Raw genomic sequence first — 24,851 nt, forward strand, 5'->3', positions numbered from 1 at the left:
CTTTTCATTGACAATGTGACTTACATTGTGTATATTTTAAGAAAACCATTTAATTTTTATGCTTGGCTATAAACTAGACCATAACAATAATTAAAGTTGAATATTAACACTAAGAAGCCCCCAGAAACAGCAGAAAGGAAGTATTTATGTAGTTCAGAGTATTAACATTATATAAGTTCTACTAAGATGGTACTTTATCTAGTGCTTTATCTGGAACCTTCACATTAATACAAATGCTAATTTGAAATGTAAAAATTTTAGATCAATAGCTACTTAAAAACTTCACATTTTCTATCAAGATGACTTTTGCTCAATTAATCATTTCATCAGGTCCAAATTTGTGACTTTAGTTTAGGAGAACTATAGGCTATTTAAAGTTATTCTACTAGAGTGTTGTCTGACAGCTGGAAAGTTATCTCACAAACTAGATAATGGTTGATCTGAGTGTCCCATGAGACAAAGGGAACTATTACCATAATAATTTGTATCAAAAAAGTGTCAAGACACATCTTGAATACAATCAGGTGATTTGAGTAATCATTATGTTTTTTGGTCAAAATCTTATTGGTAGAAGTGTTTGAGAAAAAATGCTATTCCAGAACATATGCCTTCACTTACAAGTTTAGCCATTATACTGATGAATAAAGTGAATTTGAAGTTCAATGCTCTAAAAGTGGAGTGGTTCTAGCCTGACTGTGCTGACAGTCAGGGGACAGTAAACATCTCAGTTGACCCTCCTCTAGCTAAAGTTTCTCTACCTATCTATTTATCTTATCTTCACAAATTGTGCATACAGTCCATTGCTTTCAATCATTATAAATAATGGCACGAGTGAGTCTGAAGTAGTCCAGTATCAGGCAGACACTCCTTTCCTCCTTGTGGCTAGAAAACATGTGATTGACCTTTGTGAGCTCTGTTCCCTCACTGTGGTTTATATAAAAATCTAAGATTGCAAGATTTCTGAAGCAGCCATCAATTTCACATGGTGAATTTATGAGAGGCTTCACTCCAGGTAAAATAAAAAGGTGGTCTAAAGCTTCTATCAATTGCTTTACACTATTGGCATTTATTGAATGAGATAAAATTTATTTTTCTATGAAGTCATGTCTTACACCACTTTCCAAATAGGTACTAGTGGTTATCTTTCTTTCTCTGTGTTTTTAATCATGTTTTCATAATGAAACAATGTACATCTAGTCAGGTTACATCGAATTGTGCTGGGAGGCAGAGGGATGGTGGAGAAGACCTTTCAAAGTAACCACCAAGCCACTGATTAATGAGCTTACCTACAGGTAAATCCAGATGATAACATACAACACAAATTTTCTTCAAATATGAGTGATTCCTGAATGACGCTAGGAAAAGAGACAGCTATTTTGGAATGCCCAAACTCCTTTTCAAATCTAACTTATGCAGGTGGGTTACATTCCCCTTCTATGTACTTAGCTGTTTTTTTTTTTTTTTTTTAAAAAAAAAAAAAAAAAACTCTAAAACACATAGGCCTTTTTGCCTGAGTTAAATTTGTTTCCTTAGCTGGTAAAGCTTTTCCTTTCCATATGGTCAGGATAGCTAATTTAGTTTGTCTCTGAGGTGGCCAACATTATAGTGTGGTATCATAGAATATAAAAATAAAAGAAGGTATGAAAACCTTATTCTAAAAATGAAATAAAAACAGATGGGACATACGTTTCTAACGTATTTAATTTGCATCGTCTTTTTCTCCTTTTAAAGTTCTTGTGGACCAATCTTGCAAAAAGGCAAAACAAACCCTAAACACTCCAGTTCCATGCCAGCAAGCTGCCAGGCTGATCTTTTTATCTCCATCAACTCCATGAAAAATCAACGAAAAGAAAGAAAAATCAAAACCTGTGTGTCTAAATGTCCTGAAATTGTTGAAATAAAATTCTAAAATGAAATTCTTAGAGTATTTTTCACTTACATACTATCCTGCCAAACTCTTCTCCAATGGAAGCATAATCATCTACAAAGTTGAATTACCCCAGGGAGCCTAAAGGTAACATCTCTTGTCTCCCAGGGATGGGAGTAGCCCAGAACACACCGGTGGCTGTCATTTTTAGTTTCCTGCCCAATACCTTTCTTAAATGCTGCTGTGAAGATTTCATCTTTCATTCCAACAGACATGTCTCATAAGTACTGCTCTTAGAATTCTGATCTCATCACATTTACCAAAGGTAACTTCTGTAGTAACTCACAGCATAATACCCTCGTGGTCATATAGTACTCAAATGTGAGCAAGTAAATGAGGAAGCAAAATAATTTAGACACATAATTACTGGTTCTGTCTGAACAACTGACAACTTTTTTTTTTTTTTTTTGGTCTGCAGTTTCCTAAGTAAAAACAAACAAACAAACAAAAAAAAAAAAAGAGCAACACCTTGGAGAACTGCTTGAGAACTGAAAGGATTTGACTCAATGTAGAATATGTGACAAATTATTTTTTCAAGTTTGCCGTGATACTTTTAAAAAGTCAGAAGGGGGCCCTCCCTGGTGGCGCAGCAAGTTAAAGCACAGCACTGAGAATCTAAAGCCGCTTCTACATGAGTTTGCTTCCCGCCTGCCCCGGTAGGTGACCACATGGCGTGGCAGACCTCTCCTGGCCCACCCGCTGCTCCCCTCAGCAGTGTACTTCGTCAATCTGCCTGTTTTGTTCCCCACTCTGTCTCTGGTGAAGCCTCTCACCGCCGGTGAGCCTCTAGCCTGTACCCCAGTTCTGTATGCACAAATAAATAAATCTTAAAAGAAAAAGTCAGAAGGATGGCTCTCCCTGGTGGCGCAATGGGTTAAAGACCAGCACTAAGAAGCTAAAGCCACTTCTGCATGAGTTTGATTTCCGCCTGCCCTGGAGGTGACCACATGGCGCAGAAGACCTATCCTGACCCGCCTGCTGCTCCCCTCAGCAGTGTACTTCGTCGATCTGCCTGTTCTGCTCCCCACTCTGTCTCTGTTGAAGTCTTTCCCCTCGCCTGAGCCTCTGGCCTGTATCCCAGTTCTGTATGTACAAATAAATAAATCTTAAAAAAAAAAAAAGTCAGAAGAATGACAAACACTGGATAATGTCACTCATAGGAACCCACAGTGGAGCATAGGGAACAAGGGATAAAATAAAGCCATACATAGAAACTAACTCTTGAGAGTTGACTGTAGAACTGAGAATCAAAAGGTGGAGGGATGAGTGAATACAATGTGGAGACGGAGCACAATGTTTGTAACACCTTAAGCTAGGGGTCTTATACCTCCAAAATATAAACAATGAAGTAAATCAACACTACCCCCAAAATTTAAATAAATGAGTAGAGAAAGCTCTTCAAGAGAGATGGTTTGTATAGCCATAGGGTTACAGTTTCATAATTAGCAATAGAGGATTTGTAAATATTCCGTCTTGACCTTAAAATATTTTATTACTAATCTCAATACCAATACTTTATATATTTAGAGTTAGTGGTATTATCAATAAAGTTACATTCAAGCAAACTCATTGCCATTTTTTCTGTTATTTAAACGACCCATCTTGTCTGCCTGAATGTAATTATTGTTTCTTCAATTTTCAAAATAAAATTTAAAAGTTAAAAAAGGGTATAATGACTATCATAAATTATGTGTAATCAGGGCCTTCCTGGTGGTTCAAGGAGTTAAAATGCAGCACTATGAAGCTATCTACAGCCACTGCAGTTCCCATGCATTTGATCCCTGGTCAGGGCAGTGAGCCATATGATACAGCAGATCTCTCCTGTCCAGCCTACTGCTCTCCTCAGCAGTGTATTTCAGTAGATTCACCCGCTCTGCTCCCTACTCTGCCTCTGGTGAATCCTCTCACCCCCACTATACTCCAGCTCTTGTATGCATAAATACATAAATCTTAAAAAAATATATAAATAAAAGTAACAAATTATTTGTAATCAGTTAAAAAAAAAAGTTGATGGCTTTCTAGGCAAATACTCCAATAGTTATATTTCAAAGGACTGTATCTATTTTGAACATCTTTTATCCCTTCCTGGAATAATTTAAAAAGTATTTTAAGTGATTTCATTGATTACTGGAAAGGCTTTAAAATTGTGGATTCTTGGGTATCTTCTATAATCTACATTCTAGGTAATAAATTTATGAAGGAAAATAAAAGCACAATTGATCAATTGATGTTACTGATCTTTGATAATTTTCGTTCTCAAAGAAAATAGTATAATTTTTCTTTTCTGTTTTTTAAAGATTTATTTATTTACTCATACAGAACCAGGGCATAGGCCAGAGGTGCCGGGACGGTGAGAGGATTCACCAGAGACAGAGTGGGAAACAGAACAGGCAAGTTGATGAAGTACACTTTTTAGGGGAACAGCAGGCAAGACAGGAGAAGTGTGCTGTGCTCTGTGGGCCACCTCCTTTGCTGGGGGATCAAACTCCTGCTCAAGGAACTGTGATTAGCTTAGCTACCTAATACTGTACTTTAACCCAGTGCACCACCACTAGTTGCTAAGAGATGTAGTTTTCCTTTGAAGGCAAGTGTGGGAGGTGTTAAGGGTTGTTAGCTGGTGTTAAGGGTTGAATTTTGTCTCCTCTACCCCAAATAAGATATATTACAGTCTATGTTACAGTCTTACCCCTGGTCCCAGAGTGCTCTTTTTTGGAAATTGCATCTTGACAGAAGTAACATTGTTGAAATGAGGGTATTATGTAGGCCTTACTCTATTGTGTCTGGTGTCCTCTAAAAGGGGCATTTGGGCACAGAAATACACAGGAAGAATATTATGTAAGCACCCAAGGAGGATGGCATTGACCACCAAGACAGAGGCTTGAATTGTGTAGCTGCAAACCAAGAAATGTCAAAGATTGTTCTCAAGGCACCAGAAATTAGAAGGGGAAAAGCACCAAGGGAACATGGTGCTTTCCCTTCCTCCTGTTCTTTGAGTGAAACATTCAGCTACTGCTCATTGTCAGTCACTGTTGCGGAATTTTGTTAGAGTGTTTCTAGGAAAGTAACACAGCTGGTATATCTAGTGTCACTGAGGAAGAAAATATGAAGAGGAGAGGAAAGATAAAAGAATAATAAGAAGAAAATAAATGGGAACGAAATCAGCTATATATGTCAATTATCATGAATACTTTAGAAAAAAGTTAGGAAAATACACCAAAGGAGGACTTAAATGATACAGCCTGATTATCCAAGTTGAAAAATCACCTTTATTTGTACCTCCTCCACTTTACATTTTGATTTAGCGACCCAGACATTTCAAAATGCTGCACAGTCAGGAAGGATCATTGCTAAGGACTGAACTGACTGGTATAGTGATGTCAGGCAGTTTCAGAGAAAATTGTGAAAGAAAGCAAGAGGGTGGTCAGAGTCTATAGCAAAAGGGTGCCTGTAAATCACTGTATAAACACCCAGGAACTGCTCCCCCAAAGTCAAGAACCAGTCAAGCAGTACCAGCTGTAAAAATGGAAGTATGCGGGAAGTAGAGGATTCCTCCAACATCTGTTGGGGCCATTAAAAATGAAAAGTAAATCCAAACTGGCAATATAAGAGATTTATTTTTCTACATTAACCCTGACAGCAACTGCCAATTTTTTTTCCCAATCTTTTGCCACACAAGTACCTTTCAAGGGGTGTAAGAATAAGCACCAACTGCAAAGCAGCAATAGGTGGAAAAATTGAGATTAAGACAATTTAATATTGATGGCAAGCGTCCAATAAGATGAGAGTAAAGAAGGAAATACGAGAAGTCAAAGCTGGCAGGAATGCATCAACTTTCCCCAGAAAAATATAATCATCTGGGGAGATTATAAATCTGAAGTGCAACTTAAAATCACAGGAGAGCCAAATATTGCTTTGCAGTCAACATCATACTCCAGAAAATAAAGGATTTGAATAAAAGCTCACTAGCATATGAATGAGAACTTGACTCAAAGAAATATGAACTACCTGAAACCATACGAGCATTTTTAGAATCTATGGACTAAGATAACATAACACTTTGTGCCCTTAGCAAAGAAACATAAGGGGAGATGAAGCACCCCTTAATTTGTATCATGAGATAAAAGTTTGGAATGTACGTTTCTGAAAGTGGCTGGATTTTTTTTGTTTTTTTTTTTTTTTTAGCATTTAGAGTGGAACTTATACAAAGTGTTCATTTTCCAGCTGTTTCTTCCCCTTGTGCCCTCATATGTTTCCTAGTTCTGTTTCCTAACCCTAGGCTAGTTTGCATCCCAGTATTGTGAGCCTGCACATTTGTGTCTTTGTAGCAATAGGGGGAAGGAGTCTTGAACAACCCATTTACATTCATGGGTTGACTTTATTTATACATGAGGAAGCATGTTAGTTATATGTATGGGCACTGGCCACTAAGTAGTCTTGTGTCAAACTGTCTCCATTACTTGCTTCATTGTGAAGACAATCATCATGTGGAGACAAGTTAATAAACTGTTTAAACTAAGACTGTATTACTGAGAGCAAAAGGGGTACATTTTTGCTGTGTATACTTTTGCTAAGTATGCTGTGACAAGAGGGATATGGTCACTTGTTTTTTCAGAACAATATGGACATCATATTGTTAATATGAGTATTGAATGAAAGAGGGACAGCACCCAGATAATCAGATCATGGTAACTATTATTTTTGTTATTAAGTGATTGGCTCATGGTTGATCCAAACGTTTGTAACAGCTACGGAAAACACAAAGTACCATTCTTTCCACTCTACTACATGGTTACTCTAAACAGAGTAGATTAAATGTAAAACTAACAAGAAGCAAAGTACTAACATATCCTTGTAATTTATTATATTCTTCATTAATCTACTTAATCTGTTTGGTTTACACTATCACATGCATATTCAATTCTCCATTTATGTTAGATCTGCTTAAAGGCTATAACCAGAGGCCTGATGTATTTATCCTCAATTCTTTCTTCACCATTTCTTTGCAAAAGTGCCTAGTATAACACCGTGCATAAAACAGATACTTACAAAAATGGGCAATTTTGTTCTTCTTGCTCTATTCCACTGTATAATTTGAGGATTGCAAATGAGCATCCAGTTGCTGGCACAATAAATATCTGTTTAATGGATATGGAATAAGAACCCCTTTAAAATTTACCTAAATCTGTTAAAATCTCTCACTTAAAAGAATAAAAAAAAAAAAAGAAAAGATCATTCCTATTTTTTTTTTCCCTTACAAAACTGAAGGGCATGTGCTTTAAAAGGTATTGATTTCACAACACTTTTTGGCTGTCACCCCTCTCTAAAACTGAAAATATGTCTTTTTACAGGACAAAAACAGTGAAGATACAAGGTAGGAAATTCAGGTATTTCTCAGGAAAATCAAAAGGTACTATTTAAAATTATACTACATTAAAGCTGACTTTTAATACAGTTTTTGGAAATGGCCTTGCTAATGGTCAAAATGAATCATTTCACCTTGACTTCAACTACAGTTATGATCATCACCCAAAGACAAACATGTGTTTGGAAGATCATTTACTGGGGACTGTGCACAGACTGAGCTCTCTACCCTCACTCCTCTTTGTATTTCAGTTACATCCCTGGTAGACTTGAGACTATCAACAGACAAGATTCTGTGGTTTCATATCTATAAATGTAAATTTCCAAAACAAGCTATTGAGGTTGCTGTCACTTGGAAATTTTTGAAATCTTTACAAAAAAAAAAAAAACTAAAAATCCAGTCACTTTACAATTCCAAGGTTCATCATATATATATATATATATATATATATATATATATACATATACATTTACATATATATATATTGATATAACCAAACAGTAAGCCCATTCTCTACAAAATTTTAAATTATTTAACTTATAAACTCTAATGTTTGTCAGTTTCTTCTGTATAGTTTTTTCTCCTCTACAGTCAATCTTCAATACTTCAGAGATTGATTATCCACTTTGTAGATATAATTCAAGTCCCTAACTTCTCCATTTCCTTCAAACAACATGACTCCAGGGCATTTTTTTCTCTCTAGATTCTCTCTTAGAGGTTGGCAGTGGAGGGTGAAGAAGATAAAACACATCAATCAATGTTTCTACTTATTGCAGAACTGGTAGAAAATGATGTATACAGAGATGTTGGAAAAGCTAGCTAAAATGATATTTGTTAGTGATTTGAGATTTTTCAATGGTTTTGACTATATTCATTTTTTTTTTAGGTACTAAGGATGACTATGGTTCTTTTATAAACTATTGTTATCACAGAGAATTCAGAAGAGGAAGGATAATGAGTATTGTAGCCTATATTACCCTTTTGAATAGTTAACTGGGAATTGACCTCAATATGCCAAGAAATAACATGGATACATACCATTAGCCTTAATAACAGGCAGATTTATAGAAAAGAAACTTTATTTCTTAAAGTTTCAGAAGTACTTTAATATCTGCTTAATAAACTGTTTGATTTCACCATATTCAAAATGACTCAAATTCTAGTCATTGCAAATGATTTCCAAAAGATCTTAGAAACTGTGTTTTAGTAATTTAAGTTCACATGTGCTAATCATGTTAGTCACTATTATCATTTACCTCCTTTGTTGAATTGAAACTCATTTCCTAAAGTCACACATCCAAGCCCATATTTCAGGGGAATCTTCAACAATAGGACATATTTAAGTAAACATAATGTTTGTTTTTTTTCTCTGCAGTCATCACAATAGGCTATTTCTAAGGCTAAAGTTATCTACTATTTATGCGTCATAACAAATTAAGTATCTTAAATTAATTATTAATGTTTAACTGGAGTTAGTACTTAGGTATATTTGTTGTGAAGGGAAAATAAATCAGAGATTTAGGCTATGTATAAAACAGGCTATTTATAAGCATCATTCAAGGCATTAGCTTTTGAGAAATGCATTGAGAAGCTTGAAATACAAATTTACCAAAATCATGAATGGAAAATTTCCTGTGCAAAGCTACTTGCTCTATATATTTTTAAAAAAACTACAAATGCCTTGCTAATATATTGCTTTAAAATTAATTTAAGCAATTCCAAAACAAACCTTTGCAACATTGAATTTGCATCATTAAATTTATGATAAAATGACATAGTCATTTGATTATTTAAATGTAGTGACTTAGAAATTTTGCACTTAAATTAGTGGGAAAATCAGAAAACAAAGTTATCTTTAGGATCCCATTCACAAAATTAAACATGAATGTGAGGAAAATAAATGTTTAACTATATTATGCAATATATTTAATAATGCAACTTTGGAATCTTAGTTTTCCTTTTTTCTTCTAACTTTTCTAAAATAATCATGTGTTGTATATTTCTCAATCCTCAATCATGAAAATAATAACTTACTGAAAATGCTCTACAAATTCTTTGTTCTTTAATTTTCTAGAAAGAGGATTTTTTAAAGTATAATAATTGGTACAAGAAAGAATAAATGAATACTAGTTTTTTTTTTCCTACATTATAATTCTATTCCACTTTGTATACCTTCATTAGGTAAGTACTGACTATACTTTTTTTAAAAATGTCATTCATTCCTTATAGGATTACAATTTTACTCAAATGTTCTGAGACACATTAAAATTGTTCTGTGTGGCCCTCCCTGGTGGCTCTGTGGGTTAAATCACAGCACTAAGAAGCTAAAGACCCTTCATGATGAGTTCAATCCCCAGCCCCGGAGGTGATCCACATGACACCGCAGAGCTATCTTGACTCACCCACTGCTCCCCTCAGCAATGTATTCAGTCAGTCGGACTGTTTTGCTCCCAACTCTGTCTCTGAATCCTTTCACTGCCCCTGCACCTTTGGCCTGTACCCCAGTTCTGTATGCATAAATAAATAAATATTTAAAAAATTAAATTATTTCCCTCCCTGGTGGCGCAACGGGTTAAAGCACTGCACTAAGAAGCTTAAGCCAGTTCCGCATAAGTTCAATACCCGCCTGCCCCGGAAGAGATCCACATGGCTTGGCAGATCTCTCCTGGCCCGCCCACTGCTCCCCTCAGCAGTGTACTTCATCTATCTGCCTGTTCTGCTCCCCACTCTGTTCCTAATGAATCCTCTCACCCTCCGCATCTCTGGCCTGTACCCCAGTTCTGTATGAATAAATAAATAAATCTTTAAAAAAAATTAAGTTACTCTGTCTTTAAAAATGTCATTAGATGTTGAAGAAAGTACTTCATGTATTCCATTTGTAAATCCAAAACATATACTTCCTCAATAAGGGAATAGAGACTCATTTTAATACTATGCAAACATATTGATAATCTTCAGTTAATAAACTTTAAGAGAAAAATATTTAAGTGGCATTACAAGAAAATATTTACTATTATAAGCAATACAAAACACATTATTATAGGTTGACAACCCAATCTTTATGAATATATGCATAAAAGGAATGCTTTGGGAGAAAGTATGTTTTGTCAAATAAAATACTCAAAATTTCAAAATATCCAAACAGGACTAATATAATTTTCATAAGCTGTGTGTATATATAAATTAGAATGGTGTATCTAAAGAAAAATGGGCCTTGATTAAGATAATAAATTACTAAAATATTATAATATTAATGATATAATTTCTATTATATACTATTTAAAGGCAGTCTAACATCAGATTTTCTAAAGTTTAATGTTAATGTACATGCTGATTACTAAATTTTATTCTATGAGTTCTAAGTCTTCCCACATAAATACTTTAAATTAATTAAATTAAATGCTCATGACCCAGAAATCCCTTCTCAAGATAAGTATTATGAATTTAGAACTTTGCTTTCCATATGAAACTTATACATGCATGACAGTTTGAGCTGTATCAATGATGGCTGATAGACATGACCATTGTTCAGGAAATATTTAGCATCTTTGGGCTACACACAATCCAAGTTAAGTTAAAAGTCAAGTTAATATAACAAAAAAATTATCTAGAATATTATGGCAATGATTATTTTTTGCTGATTTTCCTAATAAGCTCAGAATGCGTTAAAATTACTTCCTCTATCTCTGTAATCTATCTTTAAAATGCTTAAGTTCATAAGTTCATGTTTCTATTTGCAGCTTTCTAAATGATTGCATAGTGGTATATATGTTTATTGTGAAGAATTTTATAGTATCTAACAGTCATAATTTTAAACATTAATTCTGATTGTAGCCAATAGAAAATGTGGTAGGGAAATAAAAATGATAACTTTACCAAATTAATGTATTATGAACTTGATCTGCTGTCAATTGCCAACATTTTTTTTTTTTTTAAAGCAGGGGTTGTTCTGACTCCAGGATCCATCAACAAGAAAAATAAAATCCATGTAATGAATATTTGGAGAAGTTGGGTTCTTAGTTGGTGTTTCACTGTTCTTGGCTTTCAAAATGAACTCTGAGGAGCTGCAGTGTTGATAGAAATTTTCAAAACGAACACTTCACCATGGTTATGTTATCAGTGGATTGGCTGTCTTTACCTTAAACCTATATAATTTCCATTCTTTCTTAAAGAAACAGAATCTTCCACTTTCACAGGGCAGTCTAAGATTTCAATTCTAAATCATGGGCACTCTCCGGGAGGTCATGTCTTGATGCATGTCACCACAGGGTACTCTGGCGCTGTTGTTCTAACACCTAGTGGGTTGCATAATTCCCTCCAACATTCCACATGTGCTAGTGAGGATATTTTTCTTAGTTCATAAGTGCTTGGCAGAACTCTGATCCCCAGGATATTTGGGTTATGTTGCTCTGAATTTTCATCACCAATCAGATTACTTACTTACAGACCATAAAGAGTCACAAAAGGAATTTGGGAAATTTATATTTAATAGGGCTCTGGGGAAAGTGGTAGTATGTGAGTTGAAGAGAGGAGAGGCCAAGGACATTTCCACAGAGCAGTAGGTAGAGAATTCAGATTTGAGCATGATGCCTGTATTTCAATTATTATTAATAACACCCATCATTTAGTGTAAATGTGCTCAATGTTAGCTTTAAAATTAAATTAGCATCTGATTTAAAAAAAATACGTATTATGCCATAAATTAGTATCTGTCTTGTCAGAAAGTGACTTAAAATACATTTTAGCACACATCACTGTGCTTGACATATCTGATCAAATGCCCCTTGTGCTTGTTTCTGGTTTTATCTTTACAAATTTGAATCCCTCTAATGATTCCTTCTTGTAGTGAAGCTGTGAGGTTCTCCATCTATTTGTCTTTCTCCCTTTTACCGATCAATTCATTTTGGCACACACTTATTAGTGGTGCTAAATTCTGAGATTATGCAAATGGAATTTTCTAACATAGATGCAAATCTAACAGGGAGAATAAACCTTTCCATAATCAGCTATTGTGACCATGGGGATGGATTCCCTAATAGTGTAGAAAAATTATTGTTGAAGCCTAGAAATGAATCAGAGAATGGACTCTCTCCTTTGTGGGGGCTGTGGTAGAAAGGAGTAGGATGAGAAGATTGCCAGAACGTCTATTCATGATGGCAAATGGCTTTATATGAAAAAAATGTAGTCCACGATATACCTACACTATTTTTATATCTCATTTTTTGAAAAGATTTATTTACTTATAGATATAGAATTGGGTATAGGCCAGGGGTACAGGAGTGATGAAAGGATTAACCAGAGACAGAGTGGGGAGCAGAACAGGGTGAGTGACAAAGTACACTGCTAAGAGGAGCAGTATGGGTGGGTCAGGAGAGGTCTGCCACACCATGTGGGTCACCTCTGGAGGCAGGGGCGTGGGGGATCGAACTCACGCTTAAGTATCTTCAGCTTAGTGCTGTGCTTTAAGCCACTGTGCCACCAGGGAGGGCCCTATATCTCATTTTTTTTTTTAAGTAAGAAATGAGCAATATATTCCCTGTTAGGAAATATGTTATTTCATTCCCATTTATTTTACCAATGATACTAGCTTTCAACAAGTTGATTGCAGTGCATTTGGCTAACTTTGAAAAGTAACAAAATTGCAAATCTAGCTATATGTGATTAACAAGGTCATTTTACCTCATAGATATACATCATTTGGGATTTGTCCTTACTGACCTGCTTTTGAGAGTCAACCATGACTCTAAGAACAGCTTAGCGTCAGTAAGATAGTTTGGGGCCTCTACTAAGTCCAAGGAACATTTCATTTCTTTGGGATTTCTTGTTCATTAGTAACTCATTACTATGTTTTATACTCTTTCACCAGAAAACAGCATAGTTTAATAGTATTAAAGATGGCAACTATCAACTTTATTTAATGAGAAGATATCTCAGCTTAGCTGCTATATATCTCTTTCACTCCTTTTTAAATACCTAACTCAAATTCCATGTGCTTTTCTGAGACTTTTCCTAGACTACCAACAAAATTACTTTCATCTTGCTATCCCATGTCAGTCTATCCACTCTTGTAATATATATTTTTTAAGATTATTTATTTGTGCATACAGAACTGGGGTACAGGCCAGAGGCTCAGGGGTGGTGAGAGGCTTCACCAGAGACAGAGTGGGGTACAGAACAGGCAGATCAACAAAGTACACTGCTGAGGGGAGCAGCGGGCGGGTCAGGAGAGGTCTGCTGCGCCATGTGGTCACCTCCAGGGCAGGCGGGAATCTAACTCATGTGAAAGTGGCTTAGGCTTCTCAGTGCTGTGCTTTAACCCGCTGCGCCACCAGGGAGAACCGACTCTTGTAATATTTTTATAAGAGATAGCAAATGATATAGTTAAGTGTGTAGATACTAGAAACACAACATCTACTTGTGTTTGGATCCTAGTTCTATCACTTAATATTTATGCTCTCTTGGATAGGTTTCATTACCATCCTATGTCTCAATTCATTCAGCTATAAAATGGGAATAATAGCATTACCTAGCTAAGGATAAAGAGAGTAGATATATAAAAGAAGTCAAAAATTCATAAATAGTAAATATTGGGTAGGTATTTGCTTTTTTTTCTGTCTATCTATCTGTCTACCTACTTACCTACCTACCTATCAATCATCTACCCATCTATCCACGTTATAATACACTTGTTTGTTCAGATATGTATAGCCCTCACTAGACTGCTAGTGTGTTTTTTCATACTGAGAAAAGCCTACTTTTTTTTCGCTTACCAAACTGCTCAAAGACTCTTAAAAAACTATCAGTACATGGATGGAGTTTCATAAATGCCCACTGAGAGAACACTGGAATCAGAAGAGTCCAAGAATGTCCATGAGTGAGCTCAGAAATTCCACAATTATATGTATTTTTGAGTCAAATGGCCATATCATTAAATTAATTTGTTAATAAAATTGTGAAGTAAAAATAGTAAAGAGGGCTACCCCTGGTGGCATAATGGATTAAAGTGCAGCACTATGAAGCTGTCCACAGACTACAGCTCTATTTCATCCCCCCACCAGGGAAGTGACCCACATGGCATTGTAGACCTCTCCTGACCAGCCCACTCCTCCCCTCAGTATTGTTTTTTAGTCTGTGTATTTCAGTGTATTTCAACCTTCCTGTTCTGCTCCCCACTCTTTCTAGTGAATGATCTCACCACCCTCACACCTCTAGCCTGTACCCCAGTTCTTGTATGCATTAATAAATAAATCTTTAAAAAAATAGTAATAGTAACCTTCCATATTTCACAAATTTATTCAAAATCCAGGTTCAGTTAGAAGATACAATCTATTTTATATAAGAATTTACCAGAGAAACCAAAGAGGGAGTTGTGTTCATTATTATATTTTACTCATCTTGATTTAGTTAGAAGCAATTTTTGAAATTCAAATTTATACACATACAAATGTGTTAACTAAAACTAATGAAGATGAAGCAGAATGCTTAGACCCTATTTTTGAGAAATGAATGATATATTCTGAAAGTCAAAGTAATAAAATTAACTGTGTAGGTTAAGGAATAAGCTACTAAATCACTTCTGAATACATTCATGGTAATAAGATGTACAAAGTGAATGATTTCATTGAAGTCTTCATTATGGTAGAACACAGATAGATAATTGCTTACAAGTACAACACTGAATTGACAAAATAGTACACAGAGAAAAATATTGTTAGTAATATCAAGTTTCAAATGAGGAGTACTATTAGAACAGACAAGTGAAGACCCACCTTACATAGACCAGCTAGTAAGGATTCCCACTATTAGTATTGTCGTGAGCACTGATCCTAGCACTGATTTTAACTTAACTTTGAAAAAACATGAAAACTAAAAAATTAAAGAAAAATGTAATACTTCGCTCAGTTCCCAAATTGCTACCAAACCAAATCAAATCAAATCTGGAATCTTTGTCTCGTTTAGAATCTCACATAGAACCTCTAGAGCTCACTGAATAACATACAAAACTTTTTATAGTGTTGCTAAAAAGTCCTCACTAATCTTTTTTTTTTTTTAAGATTTATTTATTTGTGCATACAGAACTGGGGTACAGGCCAGAGGCTCAGGGGCGGTGAGAGGCTTCACCAGAGACAGAGCGGGGAACAGAACAGGCAGATGGGTGAAGTACACTGCTGAGGGGAGCAGCGGGCGGGCCAGGAGAGGTCTGCCACACCATGTGGGCACCTCCCGGGCAGGCGGGAATCGAACTCATGTGGAAGCGGCTTTAGATTCTCTGTGCTGTGCTTTAACCCGCTGCGCCACGAGGGAAGGCCAGTCCTCACTAATCTTTATAATGACTTTCAGACATTTACCTAATAGTATCTGAACTTTCAGATATCTGGACATACTTTCTATGTCCAAAAGCAATCTTTGCCAAAAGGCATACCTGAAATGGATTTCTATAGTGTAAAAAAATCATCTCTAGTGTTAACCAGATAAATTAAAACACACCTTCTTGTCTACCCTAACAATCTATTTTCCCAAAATAGCTAGGGGATAGTATAGAATTATACTGATAGTACTTTTTTGGGTCAAGATATTGGAAGGAGAATAAAAAAAAATGATTGAGAAAATGAAACCTCTTATCATTTCATAATCATTTGAAGCAAGGAACAAATAAACAGTGCAATGTTCCTGTGGGCTTACAGAAAGTCACATAAGAGAAGAAAAATAAATGAAAGAAATTTCAGTAACACCAATGGAGAAAGAACTTAAAATAGTTGTGAATACTCAGTGAGTGTGGAAATTAAGTAGATCATTTAAGATTTGGTAAATACCTGTCGGAGTTAAGAATTTTAACTCTTGTTAAATATACATGATCAAATAATTTTAGAAATGACATAGATGTTATCTTTTAATTATGTAATTTTCCATAAATGCCTGTTTTTCAGACTAAATTTCTTAGAACATTTCCTAAGACATCACAGTGAAAACCAGTTTAGAGACTCAACCTGCAAGTATGTGTGATATAATCAGCATGGCTTTTGATATAGCGAGATTATTGAAGTTGGTGGGATAAAGAAATAGGTTTAAATATACAAAATCTTAAAGAATTAAGTAACTGAATGAATTTTTTTTCTAAATTTTAGCAATAAAGAAAATCCAGTGTGGAAGGGGAGAAGGATTGATATTTTTCCCACAAGTTCTGTTCATTGCCCAGGGTTCATGCTATTATCCTTGAAGTTCATGATTCACTTTTGATGCACAAAATAATGTCACTCTTTTGCATCAAATAAGAATTGCTTCATTTGAGACCTATTCACTAATTGTCTAACTACTGCTCCCAAATCAGAGTAATAACCTCACACTAAGACTATATACCCCAGAGTAAATGAATGTGGATACTAGAATAAAATACAGATTCAAATTCAAGGTTTATAATTACAAATATAGAAATACTGGGCAAATTAAAGAACCTCCTTGATATTCAATTTTGGTAAAGAGCAAAATGTTGCAAAAGTAACAGTAATAATAACAGGCTTACTTCCTCTGAAAGACTGTTGTATTACCAAAAAATAGTCTTTGCAAAGTGCCTAGTAGAGTATGTTGCCTCTAGTATATTTTCTGTCTCTCATAATCATCACTTGATTGAAAATAAATTAACATAGCTTGAATAACCAGTGTATTACACCTATGAAATAAAACATGAGCATTATTTCTGAAAATTCAATCAGCGATTATATTGGACTTTTTGCAAGCTTAGATGAGAAAGTTCACTCCAATGAAGTATGTTTAAAATCTATAGTTACACAGGACAAGATTACCTTTTCAACATTATTAATTTTTAAGACATTAAGAGATTTTTAATAATTATGAGATTTAATAATTATGCTATGTGATTAAAGGTACTGAAGCCTACTTTTAAACTCAAAATGTCTCTGCATTTCTATGAAAAAGGGCCAAATTTTGGATAATTTGCCTTCTTAAGGAAATCACCATAATATTTATGATATTTACAATCTTTCCATGAAGTGGTCTATAGTTCACAGAACCACAATTTAAGATTCAGAACAGATAAAATATGATCAGTGAATACTATTTGAAGAGTACAAGTTTCACTGAATTAGATTATGGAAATGAGCTGAACAATATAGTATGAACATAGTTATAAGATGCTTTCTAACATAGTATGCAAATGTGGTTATTGCATTTGATTTAGCATCAAATTCTGCCATTTTTAGAATTTACTACTATCAGTGCTCATTTTGCATGAATGTCTGTGCATTATTTTTTTTATTGTTTTTTGGGCTCCCTTGATGCATATTAGGAAATCTGGAAGTGTCATGATTCATTTATGCAATAAAGAAAGTATTAATCAAATATTTAGCTATTATTATTTCCCCACTGACTATGAATTTAATATAATCAATTGTTAATCGTAATTTATTAACTACTGTCATGAGGTAGTAGTGAACTAAGTAGTAGATGAAAATTATATCTGGATGAAATTGGTCTTCTTTTTTAAGATTTATTTATTTATGCATACAAGAACTGGGGCACTGGCCAGAGGTGCTGGGAGGTGATGGCAATGAGAGGATTTGCCAGAGACAGTGGGGAACAGAACAGGAAGACTGAGTGAAATACGCTGCTAAGGGGAACAGCGAGCAGGTCAGAAGTGGTCTGCCATGTGGGTCATCTTCCTGGATGGGGATCAAACTCTCTCATGCTACAGTGGCTTCAGATTATTTGATAGTGTTTTAACCCTTTGTGCCACCAGACAGGCCCAAAATTTATCTTAATAGCCAATTAAAAAACTACTTTTCAAATTTAAATTAAGTAGGTGATACTGCATTCTACAGAATGTATTTGTCTGCCTAGTTACTTCAGCACCTATGCCCAAGTTTCTCCAAGTTACCTTGATTGAATTATTAAATAATTTATGTATTTCCTGAATCTTTCTTCAATTTCTGCCTATGTGGGTGCTTGTGCTCTCTCATCTATATTATCATTTTACCACCCAAAGGGTTTTGGTGCATCCAAATCCATAATTACTTCAGCTGTGTAAATTTTTCATTCCAAAGTGAAATCTGATCATGTCCATTCTCTGCTTAAAGTCTTGATTATTTCCACTAAACCACAGGAAAAAAATGCAAATTTCTTAGTGAAAGATGCATTCAATTTTTGGCTCATTTTGCCACTCTATGTTAAAGACTATTATTTACTTATTTAACATTAGTCTGTGAAGGATTCAGAGGTATTAAGAAACCTGCCTTTTAAACACAGTATAGAATATTATTCCCTCATAGTATTGAAAATTCCATACCACACTTCATACAGTATGGAAAGGGTTCCCTTAACCATTATCATCAATTGACAAGGAATGCATGATTCTTTGATATTCAACTAAAACATAATTTTCTATAGTAAACCTTCTGTGATACTTCATATTTCTTTCCTCCTCTCACATACTAGGGTTAGATTCTACTTGATCTTAAACTATTTTTCACTTTTCACTGCATTTTATTTGATACATTGTTGCTTGATTAAAACTCATATTTTTCAGGCCTAACAAAAATATATCTGTTTTTAAATGTTGTTAGTTAATTATGTTCATAAAGTCATAGAAAACTGGAAAGATTAATGATCTATGTATATATGCATATATCTATCAAAATTCCACTGTAGTTAAATAACTTAAAATATCTACACAGACCTCTTTTGAAGAAAGTTATAATTTTCACACTTTATTTACCTTTCAACTGACTTCCCTTTTTTGACCCGAGGTCCATAAATTAGAGGAGCTATATAGTCTTTTTAATTAGCAAAATTAGCTTCCAATTATTTATTATTTAAACCCTATAATATGGCTGTAAAGAAGGTGGCTGACAAATTGCAGCACAGTGAAGCCAAACCTATTTTTAGAAGATGCATATTAATGCTGTTTGTGACAGTGGTTTATTTCATAAACACTCCTAATAATACATGAAGCATGAATTACAGATATGAAGGCATATGAAAAAAACAACAACAAAAATAATATGATAACACATATGAGAAAAGTGAAGTGAAATGGAGGTTGCAAAAAGAAATACATAAAGAAAAGACACAGAGAGCAAATGGAAAGTCCTGAAAGATAAATTAATGTATGCCCAAAGGCAATGAATGCCATTTAGTAATAAATATACTGCAAATAAAAATGGAGCCAATTAGTATGAACAAGAAAATGCAAAAATACTCAGGAATAAGGAAGAACAATATGCAGGGTGAATTGTAAAAGATACAAAATAGGATGTGGAAGGTTATAAAATAAAGTGAAGGGAGTACAAAGTGATAAGGAAAGGTAGCAAATTAGAGTAAAATTGTGACAATGGTAAAGATAAATAAAATGACATCTTTTAACTGTGGGGAGGGTAAGAAGGTCATTTCCTCAAAAAGATGAAAGGGATAATTTATTGACAGTAAAAGTAAAATAACTGATAAGACAGAATTAATTTTTTTATGTGCTTCAATGTCCACAAATAGTAGAGAGGTTAATGTTGCAAGCACAGTCATATATTTTCAGGAGACAGAAAAGAGATGTTGAAGAAAATTAAGACTTCTGTGGAATATCTAATCAAAGCATTTTTTCTCCCAGATTTCATTTCACTTGAATACAAAAGATGAAATTAAATAATATTACTATTACAGCAAGACAGCAAAAGATGTTTTCTGAACTGACTGTAACTATCATAAAGTTACCAATTATGTGAAAAATTTACCTTAGCACATAAGTGAGATATATATTCAAAAAAACTTTCAGAATATGCTGAAGTTGTAGACTGAAAAATAGGTTAAGGTTAGAGAGGTGCAATGAGGAATACAGGTCCTTTACAGAAGGAATCTGATTCCACAACCAGAAGATGGAAAGAACACTACTATCTATTAAGTGGTGTGTTTGTGTGTGTGTGTGTGTTTCCTTCATACTCTACCACTGATCCTTAGAATTAGGGGCCCTCCCTGGTGGTGCAGCAGGTTAAAGAACAGCACGAAGAGGTTAAAGCCAATTCATCATGAGTTCAATCCCAGCCCCGGAGGTAATTCACATGGCACAGCAGACCTCTCCTGACCTGCCTGCTGCTCCCCTCAGCAGTGTACTTCGTTGATCTGCCTGTTCTGCTCCCCACTCTGTCTCTGGTGAATCCTCTCACTGTCCCTACACCTCTGGCCTGTACCCAAATTCTGTATGCATAAATAAATAAATCTTTAAAAAAATTATCCATTAAAGGGGAAAAAAATATGATTGTGACTATAAAGACTAGCTTCTATAAAAATGTGGCTATGTTCTTCCCATTTTATTTATAAGGCAATTTAAAGGCAGAGATGCTTTCAAAATCTGCCTAAGAACCTTGAAGTCCTAAATGACAAGCCATAATTCATATCTAGGCAATTCTATGTTAATAACCAGTGGAGAGACTGGTACACACATTAAAGTTGTCAAAGTTCAGGCTGTATGTGATGTTTGGTGCAGATCACGACAGCACCCCTGAGTGGTAAGTGAACAGTATGTCCAGCAAGTATGCAATATCCAGATGGGAGTATCAGGATTTCCTACACAGAAACTGCCAACAGACAGTAAGCAGAAAAAGTTGAATCAAGAATTGAGAGATTTTAGTTTGAAAAGATATTCATTGCAGCATTGTTGGTATCAGCAAAGAGTGTAAATGACTCAAGTCCCTAATAACTAACTCATTATGTTTGGTGCATCTATGTAATATAATGCATGCCGATACTGAAAAGAGAATTTTCTATCATGTGAAAAAGCTCTGGGATGCAAAGGGCCCTTATTCCTCATTCTACCTCCCTAACTTTTACCTAGTTTTCAATCTATGACTTCAGCGTCTTCTGAAATATTTTTGAATATAGTATCTCCCTTATTATGTGCTAAGGTTCATTTTCCACAATTTTTCACCTGGTGGTGTAAGAAAGGGAGGAGATAAGAATACACATTTGAAATGATTTTTAAGGATCTTTCCAAAATCAAAATTTTGGACCAAATATTGGGAATCTTTTTCATACCTTTTTCAAATTGTTCTTTTTCCTTAAAATGTATTTTCCTTCCTTCCTCCTTCCCTCCTTCCTTCTCTGCTTTCTTCAATCTTCCCTCCTCCATCTCTCCTTTTTCTTTTATTACCTTTCTCTTCCTCTTCTCTCCCTCCCTTTACCTCATTACATGCACATATTAAAATTCTGTATATACATCAAAGTCATGCTTTCTTGATAATAAAAACTGAGCCCTACTAATCCTTCTTTGTAGCATAACTTCCCCCTCTTAAAAACTTCTTTAGCCTTTACTTGGTACTTAGAATATCTTTTTTATAATTGATTTATTTGTAAACAATGCAAACATGATACTCATGTTTTATATTTTTGTTTGAATTTAAGTTTTCTTAGAAAATTCTTAGTGTTTCTTGAGTAAATAAATCATAAAATATTGTTTTTTACCTTTAAAGTGATCCTTAAGCCATATCTATGTGAAAGGACAAAAATAATTACAAGTAAAATTTCAAGGGTAATAAATAATTTGCCATAATACCATCAGAAAATTAGGTAAATATGTGCTTAAATAAACCCACCAATCTTATCATAAGCTAATGACAACTAAGAACTTCATATTAGTAATTCATGATTAGAGACAGCATTTTTCAGAAGCCTGGTCATGTATGTAATTGGACCGCTTCATGTTTTGTCATTTCTGCTGTTGTCTCCACTTCTATTTAGTTGTCTTCTTTCTTTGGGAGGAAATAGTTGAAAGAGATTTAGCTTCATCAACACTTTTTAAAGCAATAGAAGATACTTTGTGATTTTCTTCTCTAATCTAGCAATTCATATTTTTTAATGATTACTAACTGATGCCATCAATCATTCTGCAACTGGAGACAAAAAAAATACAATAACTTCATCTACTCTGCATTTATTAGTAGCAGTTCTCAAATTCATAATGCTATAATTTTTGTTAATTCAAATTGGATTTGCGGTGTGATTGTTGTTTCATTGATCTACCAAGTATTTATTAGATTTCTATTGCTAGGGCCAGTTCTAGGTGCAAGAGAGATTACAGTGAATAAGACCGGAAAGTTCCATGCTCTGATGAAGTTAGCTCTTGATAACCCTGAAAGAGTTGGCCAAAATTATTGATCCACAAACAGACAGAAATATCTGATGTTAGGTGTTATGCAGAGTATTAAAATAGTGCAATGGCTAACTTTAGAACAGACAGTTAAGGAAAACCTTGGCAAGTAGGTGAAATTTTGAGTCAGAAAGAAGAAAACTATACAAAGACAAAGAGCAATCATGTTCTTGAAAAAGGAAGCAGTAAAGACATAACCTGTAGGATAAACAGAGTTACCATGCCCAAGAAGATGAAAGAACAGTGTCACTAAAGCAATGTGAAGCAGAGAGTGGGATGAGATGGGACTAGAGGACTTAGGGAGGCTGAATTGTACTGTACGTTAAGTCAGAATTAGACATGTTATTATAAATAGAAAGAAAATATTGTACAGATTTATAAAGGTAACTGAAATAATTTTATTTGCTGACTTAAAATCTCACACTGGTTACTGGGGAAGAATGATTGATAAAATGATTAGAATAAACATATGGTGACCAACTAGAAGGTTATTACCATATTTCATAGAATTATGAGATTGTCTTGGGCTACAATGTTTAATGGAGATAGAAAAAAAGTTGATGTATTTAGATTTATTTTATGTATTACTAAGAATTTAGAATAACAATTTAACTGAGGTAGGTCTAGATAGGGGTCAAGAATGTATTCTGTATTTCATTCTGATCAGTGAGGCAACTAGATAGGCTTGTTCATCATGATGAGATATAAGAAGAGAGAAACAAATTTGAATAGAAGCATGTTTCTTCTTCAGTGTTGTTAGGTCAGATTAAGTTTAAGACTTCCAAAAAGAGACATCAAGAAAGAAGATTCATAGAACTGGAAATCTATGATTCAGGGTAGCTATAGAGATTTTATTACAAATGCAATGCAAATAATAACTTTAAGCCATTGCCCTGAACAAGATCAATTTGGCAACAGTAGATATTAAGGAAATAGGACTGGAAGACTGACTCCTATGTAACTCCATTAAAAAAAAAAAAAAAGGTAGAAAGGAGGAGGCAGAAACCTGAAAAACTCAGAAAGCATCCCATGAGAACATGATGCCAATAAAGTCAAAAAAGGATATTTTAGGAAGAAATAGGTGAACTAATTGCCTGATACTGCTTTTTGCCAAACAAAAACCTAGGTTTTGGAAGTACAAAGAATTATATGAATTAACTACTGCACTTAACGTTTATATTCAAGTGGGGAGAAAGACAAACAGAGGTAATTTTACTCTCATAATTGTAATAGTTCAGAAAGCTGTGGGACAATATACGGAGAAGTCCACCAAAATTTTAAGGAGGCACAGAGGAGTGGTCTTTTGGAGAATGAGTCATCTAAAATGAAGGTAATAATAAAAAAAAAGATAGAGTGAGTAAATAGAGTTTTATGGAAGAATAATTAGGAGATATGGCTTCATAAGGAGAGAAATCCAAATAAAGAGATTCATTTGGAACAAACCAATCAAAGGAGAAACTGTAAAATGTGCTAGCTATGGATATAATCTAGGGTGGATGGGGTTAGATTCAGAAGAGGATATGAAGCCAGATAGATAATCAGGGGTCAGAATGTGGAGAGCTTTAAAAGTTGTAGTGTATAGCCTGGAGTCTTTTATTAAAGATTGGAAATCATATGGATTATGAAAAATGGACAACTAGGTATGCAATCTGCATTTTAGATTAATCTTTCTGGGCAGTAAACTCCAAATACATGACTTACAGTGAATCAAGAAGTATGATACAAATATGACTTGGGAACCTGTGGTGGAAATTAATCAAGAAATGATAAGTGAGGTTCTCCCTGGTGTCAATGGGTTAAAAAGCAGCACTGCAAAGCTAGCCAAAACCGTTTCAGGATGAGTTTGATCTCCAGCCACGGAGATGATCCACATGGTATGGCAGATTTTTCTTGTCTTACCCACTGCACCCTTCAGCAGTGTACTTCATCAATCTTATTGTACTACCCCCCACTCTGTCTCTGGTGAATCCTCTCACCCCTGCACCTCTGGCTTGTACCCTAGTTGTGTATACATAAATAAATAAATCTTTAAAAAAAAATGATAAGTACCTGAACTAAAGAAGAGAAACTTAAAAAAAAAAAAACTAAATCAACAAAGCCCATGTCTTTATATACATCATAAATAGCAAAGCTGGACTATAATTAGGAGAGGGCACATTTCAGACAATAAGTGAAGCCCCTTAATTTGGAATTTGGTCAGCAAAAACTGGTAAACAATTCCTGACAGATGGCAACATGGAAACTTTCATGACCATTAACATCAAGGTCTCTGCTTTATGTTTCATCCAAGACACACATCTTCTGACAACATAGTGATTTACAATTCTATGATAGGTCATTTGCCATAACAGTGCTATTCCCTTTTAATGAAATGCAGAAGTCTTTTTTAATTATGTCCATGATAATGTTGATGGGTAATA

At 34.6% G+C, this 24,851-nt stretch overlaps 1 protein-coding gene across 1 annotated transcript in view; it reads right to left on the reverse strand.

The window, feature by feature from the left end:
• The window catches only part of ARHGAP15 (Rho GTPase activating protein 15), a 591,597-nt gene that overhangs the window by 353,599 nt on the left and 213,147 nt on the right, over positions 1-24,851 (reverse strand). The window lies entirely within an intron of this gene.

The sequence above is a fragment of the Condylura cristata genome, unplaced genomic scaffold (genome assembly GCF_000260355.1).
Source record: "Condylura cristata isolate star-nosed mole 26May11 unplaced genomic scaffold, ConCri1.0 scaffold00002, whole genome shotgun sequence".
Classification (NCBI taxonomy): Eukaryota; Metazoa; Chordata; class Mammalia; order Eulipotyphla; family Talpidae; genus Condylura; species Condylura cristata.